This window comes from Coregonus clupeaformis, unplaced genomic scaffold (assembly GCF_020615455.1).
Source record: "Coregonus clupeaformis isolate EN_2021a unplaced genomic scaffold, ASM2061545v1 scaf0102, whole genome shotgun sequence".
NCBI classification, from domain to species: domain Eukaryota; kingdom Metazoa; phylum Chordata; class Actinopteri; order Salmoniformes; family Salmonidae; genus Coregonus; species Coregonus clupeaformis.
In genome coordinates this window covers 317202-330218 of record NW_025533557.1, presented here as the reverse complement: position 1 = coordinate 330218, position 13017 = coordinate 317202, and the positions used below count along the sequence as shown (strand labels likewise).

General features: G+C 39.3%; 1 long non-coding RNA gene across 1 annotated transcript; it reads right to left on the bottom strand.

Annotated features, from left to right (window-relative positions):
• Nucleotides 1-6414: 6414 nt before the first annotated feature.
• Nucleotides 6415-8858, bottom strand: LOC121581605. The gene is made up of 3 exons (XR_006003238.1): nt 8658-8858; nt 7968-8046; nt 6415-6725 (listed from the first exon to the last, which is right to left on the bottom strand). It is a non-coding gene; the product is annotated as an uncharacterized LOC121581605 (long non-coding RNA).
• Between the last annotated feature and the right edge of the window lie 4159 nt (nt 8859-13017).

The following is a 13017-nucleotide window of genomic DNA, read 5'->3' as shown; positions in this document are numbered from 1 at the left end:
TGTTTAAACAGGGAGTTACCATCACCAAATGGACAGGCTAAAATCATCACTGAACGAGGTTCATGTAGTTTGACCCATCCGAGTTGTTCCCTTAGGATAACATTGGTTTACAGGTTATACTCTAACTCTGCTTCTGTTTATGCAATTTGCAAAGTTCCTTGTGCCACATTTTCAGGGTCACCGGTAACTCTACAGATATCAATATGAATAGAGTACATGGTCCCCTTCATATTCTAAACGGGAGGTATGAACTTTACCATCAACAAATGAACAGGCTGAAATCAACAAACACGTGAACAGGCTAAAATCAACAAACATACAGGCTGAAATCAACACTGAAAGGCAAATGAATGTCATCGCTATAGTCTCTAGGCCTTTCCGAGTTCAATGATGTGCCCCACTTGACTGTAGCTCGCTCAGTCTGACCGCAGCGACTGTGCAAACAAGTAGGCCGAAATTAAGCCTGACTAGTAGTGATTTCAACATGATTTTGACATATTGTGGCCTCTGGGTCACACAGAGACACGCTGTTTTCGACTGGGTCATCGGGGGGATGTTGGGGTAGACAAGACACAGAGTTATTCTAGCTGCGTGCGGCGGTTCATTCAGTTTGACCCATCCGAGTTGTTCCCTTAGGATAACATTGGTTTACAGGTTATACTCTAACTCTGCTTCTGTTTATGCAATTTGCAAAGTTCCTTTTGCCACGTGTTCAGGGTCACCTTTAGCTCTACAGATATCAATATGAATAGAGTACATGGTCCCCTTCATATCCTAAAAGGGAAGTATGAACTTGCAATATACCATATGGCAAATGCCATTGTAACATATTGCAATTGGACAGCAATCAAGTCAGCCATCTCATTGCTTAAAATCATCATAAACAGTCAAAGGACAGCACATTTGAATTGTATTTGTACAGTAGAGTGTCCCAGTAGTGAACTTTATTAGTTTAAGCCCTTTAACTCATGTCCAGTTTGTGATGGTAATTGCCCATTGTAATATATTGCTAATGGACAGGGAGAGAATCCACTATCACTGTTAGGCCATCCCGAGTTCAATGAGCTTGAGAATTGAGCATTTCAGCAATGTAAGAGCATGTTACAGTATGTCCAATTCGTGATGGTAAATGCCCATTGTAATATATTGCTAATGGACAGTGTCCATTTGCCATATGATATATTGCCAATGCCAATAAGTTATACTGACATATAGGCACTGGCAATATATCATATGGCAAATGAACACTGTCCATTTCCAATATGTTTAAGCAGTGATTTACCATCACCAAATGGACAGGCTAAAATCAACACCAATGAATAAGGGAGAGGAACCACTATCACTGCTAGGCCATCCTGAGTTCAACGAGTCTGACAATTGGGCATTTCAGAAATGTAACACTATGTCCAATTCGTGATGGTAAATTCCCATTGTAATATATTGCTAATGGACAGTGTCCATTACACATAATACATTACCAGTCTTTTGACAAAGTTTTTATAATTGGTCATTTGACCCTTGAGATTTCACTTTGGTGTCCACTTGCAATATACTGTCTGACGGTGGAGAACGCTCGCCCCCCCTTGGGATTTTTGAATTTTTACACTGGCATTTGCCATATACCATTTGCAATATGTTTGCACCATTTGGCATCTATTTGAGTGGTATTTGCAATTGTGTATATGTTTCGTCCAATGGCAATAAGTTGCTATTCATTTTTGTCCATTAGGCATATGCTTTCCCTTAATTAAAATCTGTCACGGATTCTGCCGAGACTGCCCCTCCTTCTGGTTCGGGCAGGCTGCGGTGTTCGTCGTCACTGGATCTATGTTTTATGTTTCTATGTTCACCTGGTTGTTGTCTAGTGTTGCGCACCTGTTTCCCATTATACTATTATGTCCTTCCTTATTTAACCTGTTCGCCCCCACTGTGTGTTGTGCGTGTTTGTTGCTTGTTACAAGTGTCATTTGTGAGCGGATTTGCTCCTCCCTGTGTTTGGAGGTTTTACTTGTTTATTTACTATTCAGTAAAGTAGATTTTCATTTCATTCTGTGTCCTGCGCTTGACTCTGGCCTACCGCATTCCACAGACATTCATGACAAAAATCACTTTGAGAGGATTTCTTGGTGATTTTACAGTCTTTTATGTTCAACAATATTTGCTCAGAAAACTTGGGGGGCCAAATAAAATCACCCGCGGGCCGCCTATTGGGGAACCCTGTATTAGGAGATCGAGGGTGACCTGAACCGGGAGAGCAGTGGTCTGAGCTAACTCATCAGTTTTAATGATTGTGTCTATATATATATGCCTCTGCTCTGGTGTCTGCCCTTCAGGAGATGCAGGGTGACCTGGACTGTGAGAGCAGTGGTCTGCAGGACCTGGAGTCCCAGAAGCAGGATGCCCAGGATAGGCTAGAAGAGATGGATCAGCAGAGGAACATGCTGGAGGGTGTGCTCAACGACATCAGGCAGAAGTGTCAGGACGAGTCCACGCTGGTCAGTTAGCAACACACATATTATTATGGTCTGAACAGGAAAAACTATTGTCCCCACTTATAGAGGCTTATAACATCTAATTGATGTACTGTATGACTCCTGTTGCTGTCAGTTAGGGCCAGGAGTTTTTCCTGAACTCCTGGCAGGGCCAGGAAAAACATATGTCCCCAGTTTTAGGCTGTCTCTGGCGCTTATCATATCTGATTTACATGGTATTCCTGTAGCTTGGATGGATAGCTGTCTCTTTTTGAGCTGTTTTATGAGTAGTTATGACACTTTCTGTGTCTGTCTTTCATCTCTCATTTTCTCTCGACTTTCATTCTTCCTTACCCGTCTTATATCTCTTTCTCTTCCCATACATTCTACTCTCCTCCTTTTTTCCCTCCTTCCAGATCTCATCCTTCCAGACCCAGATCCACAGCCAGGAGTCTGACCTTCAGACTCAGGAGGACAAGCTGAGCCGGACCAAGTCTGACCTGAACAGACTACAGCAGGACGAGAACCAGCTAGAACAGAGCCTGCTGGCCGGACACATGCAGCTGGACAGCATCATCAAGTCCCTCAAGGCCACGCAGGACGAGATCAACCAGGTACGGGGAAAGAGAGAGAGAAGGTGCATCGGTCATTATCAGGATATAGTCTAGAAACTATGTTGGTATAATTTAAGTTAGTGTTTAGCACAATATGACGCATGCAGCTAGACAGCATCATCAAGTCCCTCAAGGCCACACAGGACATAGTCAAATGTTGTATTAAATGAAGGTAGTGTTAAGTTTTGAGTAGAATATCACTTTAATGTCCATCCAGAAAAAGGAAATGTTCCTTCTAATGCTGTACTGAACAAAAATATAAACGCAACATCCAAAAATGTTGGAAGGTTGGAATGGGCCATCGCCAAGCAGCCTGGTGAGAAGGTGACAACAGTTGGTGCGATTATTCGCAAATGGAAGAAACACAAAATAACTGTCAATCTCCCTCGGCCTGGGGCTCCATGCAAGATCTCACCTCGTGGAGTTGCAATGATCATGAGAATGGTGAGGAATCAGCCCATAACTACATGGGAGGATCTTGTCAATGATCTTAAGGCAGCTGGGACCATAGTCACCAAGAAAACAATTGGTAACACACCATGCCGTGAAGGACTGAAATCCTGCTCAAGAAAGCACATATACCGGCCCGTCTGAAGTTTGCCAATGAACATCTGAATGATTCAGAGGAGAACTGGGTGAAAGTGTTGTGGTCAGATGAGACCAAAATCGAGCTCTTTGGCATCAACTCAACTCGCCGTGTTTGGAGGAGGAGGAATATTGCCTATGACCCCAAGAACACCATCCCCACCGTCAAACATGGAGGTGGAAACATTATGCTTTGGGTGTCACGATCGTTCATTAACGAGTAGGACCAAGGCGCAGCGTGATATGTATTCATATGTATTTACGTACTGAACACACGACAAACAAAACGTGAAGTCCAATGTAGACAAAATAACATACCTCACACGGAACAAGATCCCACAACTGACTGGTGCCAAACGGCTGCCTAAGTATGATCCCCAATCAGAGACAACGAGCTACAGCTGCCTCTGATTGGGAACCACCCTGGCCAACATAGATCTAAACGATTTAGAAACTAAACATAGAAATAAACACAACACGAAATATACACACCCTGACTCAACAAATAACCGTCCCCTGAGTCAGTGCGTGACATTGGGGGTGTTTTTCTGCTAAGGGGACAGGACAACTTCACCGCATCAAAGGGACGATGGACGGGGCCATGTACCTTCAAATCTTGGGTGAGAACCTCCTTCCCTCAGCCAGGGCATTGACAATGGATCGTGGATGGGTATTCCATCATGACAATGACCCAAAACACACGGCCAAGGCAACAAAGGAGTGGCTCAAGAAGAAGCACATTAAGGTGAGATTAGGAGCACTCCCTTTAAGAGTGTGCTCCTAATCTCAGCTCGTTACCTGTATAAAAGACACTTGGGGGCCAGAAATCTTTCTGATTGAGAGGGGGTCAAATACTTATTTCCCTCATTAAAATGCAAATCAATTTATAACATTTTTGACATGCGTTTTTCTGGATTTTTTTGTTGTTATTCTGTCTCTCACTGTTCAAATAAACGCTACCATTAAAATGATAGACTGATCATGTCTTTGTCAGTGGGCAAACGTACAAAATCAGCAGGGGATCAAATACTTTTTTCCCCTCACTGTAACTTTTTGGTCCACCAGCCACTGTGGCAGGTAGATGAAAAAATCTACCAGCTACTCGCATTGTTTACCAGACAAAATATGTTTTTGCCATAATTACACCAAAAATCACAAATAATTGATGAGCATGCTTTGTAATGTTTCTAAAAAAAGAAGTATATTACTTGTAAGAAGTAATGTGGTATATTGATCAATTCCCCCTTTTTTTTTTTTACTGGACTTTTTTTCCCACAAATATTTTTCTTGATATTAACAACGTTTTAAATATATATTTTCATAGACCAAAGTATCAGCTATCACACCATGTAAAGAAACAACTTCTTAATTCTTACATTCTTTCATGAAATGCAACTAAATGGATTGATGTTAACTCCGTCAGACACTTTTAAAGACATTTAATGTTTATGTTTATTGTCCAACAAGTGTTTAAAGGCATTTATTGTTTAATTCTAACATTAGATTATTAAAATGTGTAATACAAATCTCCAAACTATTTTATTTTTTTATTTTATAGCGCTATATAATGCTCCAGGGCATATTTCGTTAGCATTTTGGCATGTTCTTCTAAATTCAGAAAAGAAAACAACATTTATAAAGCATATATTATCCCTTATATCTAGCACAGCAAATACTTTAATAGTTTAAGCATATGTTGCAGAACAGTGATTCAATATTTTTTGAGAATATTTACACAAAAAAAAGATTTTAAGGGGTGACTGAGTTGACTTGCCACTGACGGAGTTGACATCAAATACACAAAACAGACTATTAATTGCTTCAAAAATAAAAGTTCAATTTGTAAAATATATAAACTGATTCATTTGAAAATCCCCAATAAAAACAACCATTCTATTCGATTTTTCAGCACTCTAACGGAGTTAGACAAAAAATCTGATGGAGTTTGTTTTACGGAGTTGACAAAAGTAAAAATGTTCATCTTCATTCAAGTGTTATACAAAGTAGCAATTTTGTTTTTCCTCAGTTGCTTTATGACTATAAAACCTAATTAAAAGAAACATATCTAAAACAAAATTCATATCCTATCTTAATTTATCAGGGGGATGGGGTTGACAGTTTATGGTTGTGACCAGGTGTTGGAACCATTCCAACCAGCAAAATCAAATTCTGAACCGGTCAAACAAAGAAGTAACGGTTTATATCGATTCTTTCTGTTCCTTTTTTTTTTCAGAGCAGCACCAGAATTAAAATGAAAATGTGTCTTACCTTTTTGTAGTTAATAAATCCAATGTGAAACGTGTTAACTATAGTATCCCTTACCGAAAAAACAGGCTTCTGTTGTGGCAAACCTTTGGCCAATTTCTCATTTTTTCACATGCAAATTGGTTTTGTGGCAAACTGTTGCAGTAAATTTGCTGCAACTTTTGAACTTCTGGCAAACAATTCTGGGAAAATTGTGGCGAAGATTCTACTGTTCTACAGAGATTCTACAAAGATTCTACAAATTTGCTGCAAACACAATTTGAATATGCAAATTAGATCAGGTTTTTGGTTACTGTGTGTTAAGATTGAAATGTTGTAACTACATAAATGAAATCAAATAAATTTAAATGAACTTACTTCTTAGAGGAAAAAAACTACACATTAAATGTAGTAAATATAGTAAACATGTATTCAATGTCTTAACAGATAAAAATAAATCCAATACAACTTGAAATCATCAGCATGGTAATGAAGAAAAGAGCAATGACTGGATATTTCACAAATTGTTCATTTAATCTTTGTATGTAGCTACAACATTTACATCAGAGAAATGTGAACACTATGGTGATTTTGACCTTAGGATGTTTAAAGGGGCAACTACAGAATCATGTACATGATAACTGAGCAATAGATTTCAACCTATGGAAGTTTAAAAGATAATTAACAACATTTCTATAATTAAAACAACAAAAACTAAATCAAACCCAGTTCAGAACTATTGCCTTTTTGAGAACTCTGGAGATGGCGGCCCTGTGAAAGTCCTTCATCCAAAGCTTGTTGAATACATGCACTGAAACAATCAGAAAACACAAAACAAACAAAATTAGGATACTGAAAATAATTACTGAAAACATTTGATTTTGGCGTCTTAAAGAGGTAGAAATGATGGCCTCCCGAGTGGCGCAGTGGTCTAAGGCACTGCATTGCAGAGCTTGCGGCGTCACTACAGACCTGGGTTCAATTCCAGCCGTAGAAATTGAGTTATGCCTAATATTTTTCCAAAATGAATTATTGTTACACCCTAAAAAATGCTGGGTTCAAAATAGCCCAATTTGAGTCATTTCGACAACCCAGCACTGGGTCAATATTGTACACCCAGCACCATAGGTTGAGCGCTTGACCCAGTGGCTGGGTAAATTAGACTATTTTGCTGTGTTAAAACAACCCAGTGCATTGGGTTGTGACATAAACCCAGCACATTGGGTTGGGGGATTGACCCAGCAACTGGGTAATGTTTTTATGTAATCCTTGGGTTATTTTCAGTGTAATCCTAATTTCAATTTTGCTTATGTATTTTTGCCTTCCCTTCCCTTCCACCCCACCCCCTCCCTTTCCTACACACAATCAAGATACAATGTTGAATTTCTATTCATTTATTTGTAATGCCTGCATTTCCGCTAGGCTTAACCGCTAGGCTTAACAGCTAGGGGGGAGATTTTAAGGGATAGTTTGAAGAAGGAAGGGTTGATAAGACAGGTCAAATGGTTGAACATAGGCAAGGGAGTGAGGAAAGAACAAAATGAATAGAGGTTAGAAAGGCAGGCCGATTACAGGCGGGGTATCGGTTCGAACCCCTTGCGGCCTGCAGGGAGTGATCCGGCAGCCAAAGGGTTATCAGCTACAATATCTCTGTATACTACCTACTGCTGTTGTGCCCTTGAGCAAGGCACTTTACCCCTAAGTGCCCATGAGCTGCTCCCAGCCTGCTGTGATGTGTGTTGTGTGTCAGGTACTGTCACTGCAACATAATATCTGTATAAATGACCAATAAGGCAAGTAGGTAAAATGAAGGCCCGACTAACTATGGTAGCTGTGCATATAATTTATGTAGTCCCAAAGTCGCTGCATGGTTCTAAGAGGCTCTGTTGAAGTTAAGTCTTTCAAGTTTCCATTAAGGTTGTACTACTGGTTATCGATGACAATGTGCAAGACGTAGATGGTGTATTACACAGGGTCAATGAAAATGTGTGTTTTTTCACTCCCAAAGCTCTGTCCCCTCACTCTCAGAAAGGAATTTCTCAGTTTTACTTACCCTCAAACTTTGGAATTAAAGAGGCCAGGTTCCACTCATTCAGCGTATCCTTTACAAAGCCGTCCATTGGCCTTGGCCTCTGCATTTAAGTACAGAAATAAATAAATGTTAGAAACATAGCTAGCTAGCAACTAACTTGACTATATCATATTTAAGGTACATTTTAATGTTAGCTAGCTAAAATAATGTTCATCCATCCTCTTCCGACTGAAGCTGCCACTGTCAGAAACTATTGAAAACCAGTACAGTAACGCTAGCTTACTTAATCAATCACCATGCAAGCATGAGATAAGCCTGCCAAATAGCTTGGATAAATTAACCTAGACAGAGAATAAGTAAAATCGAGCTATGGTAATTTAGCTAGCCAGCTAACGACTGAAATAGTGCCCAACACAGTCCTGAAGAAGTCAATTAGCTAGCTACCATTACAGACACTGACATAGTTAGCTAACTAGCTAGCCAAACGTTGACAAAAAACATACATTTAGCTATATTCTGCGACAACACTCCAGTAACCTAGCGTTGAGAGCATTGGTTGCGAGGCTAACGTTAGCTAGCTAGTAAATGTTACCACAGCCAGAGATATTTGCCAGAAAATGTCTCGCTGACGCTCAAGCTACCTATTTATGATAGGATAACCTATTTAACATGAATGACCATCATTCATAATTCGTAACATTTGTTACTTACGGTTTTCAGTCAGCCAAAACACCCTTAGTTTGTCAAAATAACGTTAGCTATTTTCCACTCAGTCAGTCACTAAGTCATACTAGAAAACTATTAAGTTGCCATGGCTCGACACTTGCTCATGTTCTTGTGGACTTCATGCGCTGGTGGTGGGAGAATTAACCCACTGGCTGGATCAAATATCCATAACCCAACCTTAAAAACCCAACACCAACAACCCAACCTTTTGGGGTTTAACTTACAGTATCAGTCAAAAGTTTGGACACACCAAGTTTTTCTTTATTTTTACTATTTTCTACATTGTAGAATAATAGTGAAGACATGAAAACTATGAAATAAAACATATGGAAGCATGTAGTAACCAAAAAAGTGTTAAACAAATACAAATATATTTGAGATTTGAGATTCTTCAAATAGCCACCCTTTGCCTTGATGACAGCTTTGCACACTCTTGCCATTCTCTCAACCAGCTTCATGAGGTAGTCACCTGGAATGCATTTCAATTAACAGGTGTGCCTTCTTAAAAGTTAATTTGTGGAATTTCTTTCCTTCTTAATGCGTTTGAGCCAATCAGTTGTGTTGTGACAAGGTAGGGGTGGTATACAGAAGATATCCCTATTTGGTAAAAGACCAAGTCCATATTATGGCAAGAACAGCTCAAATAAGCAAAGAGAAATGACAGTTCATCATTACATTAAGACATAAAGGTCAGTCAATACGGAAAATTGTAAGAACATTTAAAGTTTCTTCAAGTGCAGTCGCAAAAATCATCAAGCGCTATGATGAAACTGGCTCTCATGAGGACTGCCACAGGAAAGGAAGACCCAGAGTTACCTCTGCTGCAGAGGATACGTTCATTGGAGATACCAGCCTCAGAAATTGCAGCCCAAATAAAGGCTTCACAGAATTCAAGTAACAGACACATCTCAACATCAACTGTTCAGGGGGGGGGCTGCGTGAATCAGGTCTTCATGGTTGAATTGCTGCAAAGAAACCACTACTAAAGGACACCAATAAGAGGAAGAGACTTGCTTGGGCCAAGAAACACGAGCAATGGACATTAGACCGGTGAAAATGTGTCCTTTGGTCTGGAGTCCAAATTTGAGATTTTTGGTTCCAACCGCCGTGTCTTTGTGAGACGCGGTGTGGGTGAACAGATGCTCTCCGCATGTGTATTTTCCACTATAAAGCATGGAGGAGGAGGTTTGATGGTGTGGGGGTGCTTTGCTGGTGACATTGTATGTGATTTATTTAGAATTCAAGGCGCACTTAACCAGCATGGCTACCACAGCATTCTGCACTGATACTCCATCCCATCTGGTTTGGGCTTAGTGGGACTATCATTTGTTTTTCAACAGGACAATGACCCAAAACACACCTCCAGGCTGTTTAAGGGCTATTTTACCAAGAAGGAGAGTGATGGAGTGCTGCATCAGATGACCTGGCCTCCACAATCCCCCGACCTCAACCCAATTTAGATGGTTTGGGATGAGTTGGACTGCAGAGTGAAGGGAAAGCAGCCAACAAGTGCTCAGCATATGTGGGAACTCCTTCAAGACTGTTGGTTACTAAATGATTCCATATATGTTATTTCATGGTTTTGATGTCTTCACTATTATTCTACAATGTTGAAAATAGTTAAAATAAAGAAAAACCCTGGAATGAGTAGGTGTGTCCAAACTTTTGACTGGTGCTGTATATATATTCCTTGTCCATATATGTATATAGTCTTAAATTCCACTCCTTACTTAGATTTTTGTGTATTAGGTATATGTTGTGAAATTGTTAGATATTACTTGTTAGATATTACTGCACTGTCGGAGCTAGAAGCACAAGCATTTCGCTACACCCGCAAAAACATCTGCTAAACACATGTATGTGACAAATAACATTTAATTTGATTTGATATGATATATACAGTGCATTCGGAAAGTATTTAGACCCCTTCCCTTTTTCCAATTTTTTTTTACTTTACAGCCTTATTCTAAAATTGATTAAATAAACACAAATCATCATCAGTCCCATAATGACAAAGCGAAAACAGGTTTGTAGAAATGTTAGTAAATTTATTGAAAATAAAAAACATAAATAGCTTGTTATATTATTATATAGCTAATTATTAAGGACCCATACATTTGCAGACCCTATGAAATTTGACGAACTGACTTGTTGGAAAGGTGGCATCCTATGACGGTGCCACGTTCAAAGTCACTGAGCTCTTCAGTAAGGCCATTCTACTGACAATGTTTGTCTATGGAGATTGCATTGCTGTGGGCTCAATTTTATGCACCTGTCAGCAACGGGTGTGGCTGAAATAGCCGAATCCGTTTATTTGAAGAGGTGTCCTCATACTTTTGTTTATATAGTGTGTATATACAGTGCATTAGGAAAGTATACACTTTTTCCACATTTTGTTACGTTACATCCTTATTCTAATATGGATTACATTTGTTTTTTTCCCTCATTAATCTACACACAATACCCCATAATGGCAAAGCTAAAATTGGTTTTTAGAAATGTTGCACATTTATAAAATATAAAACCCAGAAATATCACATTTACATAATATACATTATTACCCGCCAATGCCAACATCTACCTTCATTTGGTGGGTGGCGGGTGTTAATTTCCCACCTTGGTTGGTTAGGTTACTTTCTAAATGTAATCTGTTACATTTACTAGTTTCCTGTCCAAAATTGTTTTCAGTAACGTAACTTTTGGATGACCCAAACTCAGTAACATAATCAAATCAAATCAAATCAAATTTTATTGGCCACATGCGCCGAATACAACAGGTGTAGACATTACAGTGAAATGCTTACTTACAGCCCTTAACCAACCCTTAACCAACAATGCATCTTATTACTTTTGGATTACTTTCCCCTTAAGAGGCATTAGAAGAAGACCGAAAGGATCCATCAAACGCATTTGGTGTGTGATCAGAGTGGTCTCTGACTTGTGGTCAGACTCTCTCAGGTGGAACAAACTTAAACTTGCGCATTTTTTCAATGCTGAATTTAATGTTTTTGAGAAAATTGAAAGGTGTCGTATTGTATTTTTTCGCAAAATATTTTCTGAATTTAAAAGTAACCCAAGAAGTAATCATCTAGTTTTTCAAAAGTATCTGTACAGTATCTGATTACAATATTATTACTTGTAATCAGTTACCTCCGCAGAGTTGGGGTGTAAGTCGAGTTTATTTGTCATACAAAATGCACAGGATAGACATTTATTACATGAGCCATGTTCACACTGCACTTAGCCCAGGGTTAAAAGCTTTTAGCCCGGGGCTAAGAGAGTGTTCACACTTGCAAATTCTAAAGTGGGCTAGCTGGCTCTGCTCTGGAGCAAGGTTAGCACTGACTTTTCGGGGCTAGCCAATCACAGAGTTCCATTGTTACCTAATTTGAATATTATATTCCAGAAAAGTGACAGTTGGTTTCAGTTAGCCCTGCTTTTGTGAACACAGCCTAAGCTAGCCCAGGGCCAGTCATGGATAGTTTGGTGCTAAGAACAATGCAGTGTGTAAAAAGGCCTATAGTGTACACAGAACAATTCAATGCTTACTTGCAGGTTCACCTCTCAATGCGGCAACAATATCGTCGTTATCAATAAAAAGTCACAATAAGGTGCAGAGTGTTCGATTTGCCTGCTGGGGGCAAAGGAGACCCGAGCGCCGCTAAAACCATTGACAAATGTGTGTCATTTTCAAGGGATTGTTAAATAATGTTAATTATTTGGATGTATTATCATCACCTCTTGAAGAGCACAGTCAGAACTACACATTTCTCTCCAGCAGCCAAATCAAACACTCTGCACCGTATTGTGACGTTTTATTGATAATGACCTATAAGAATAGAACAAAAGGAGTAGTAAAGTAATAAAATCAAAGATAGAGCTCAATGGAATAAAAATTGAATAACAATGTAGCAGAAGTATAAATACAAGGAGGCACTCAAACTAATTTACAGTCCAATATATACTGTAGCTACCTCTCATCTGCAGTACACAACCTTTATTTTACACCACACACACCACGTTGGCACTAGGACCTAGTCCAGGGGTGGGCAAACTACGGGCCGCAGGCCAGATCTGGCCTGAGATCCCATTTAATCCAGCCCACAGGAGGTTTGAGTAAAAAAAATATATACAAATTAAAAATGATTATTTTAGGTTAAGAAAACTCTCCAGGCCACACTTAAACGTCTAAAACTGTTCTAATTTTGTACCTACATTTGAATGACTTTCTAGTTAGTGTAGTTGCACTCAGTATGTTTTTGTTGTAATGGTCTGGGGTAAGGTAAATCATATTTAGAGTGAAAACTAAATAGATAAAACTCACATTTCAGCACCCTATCAGTTA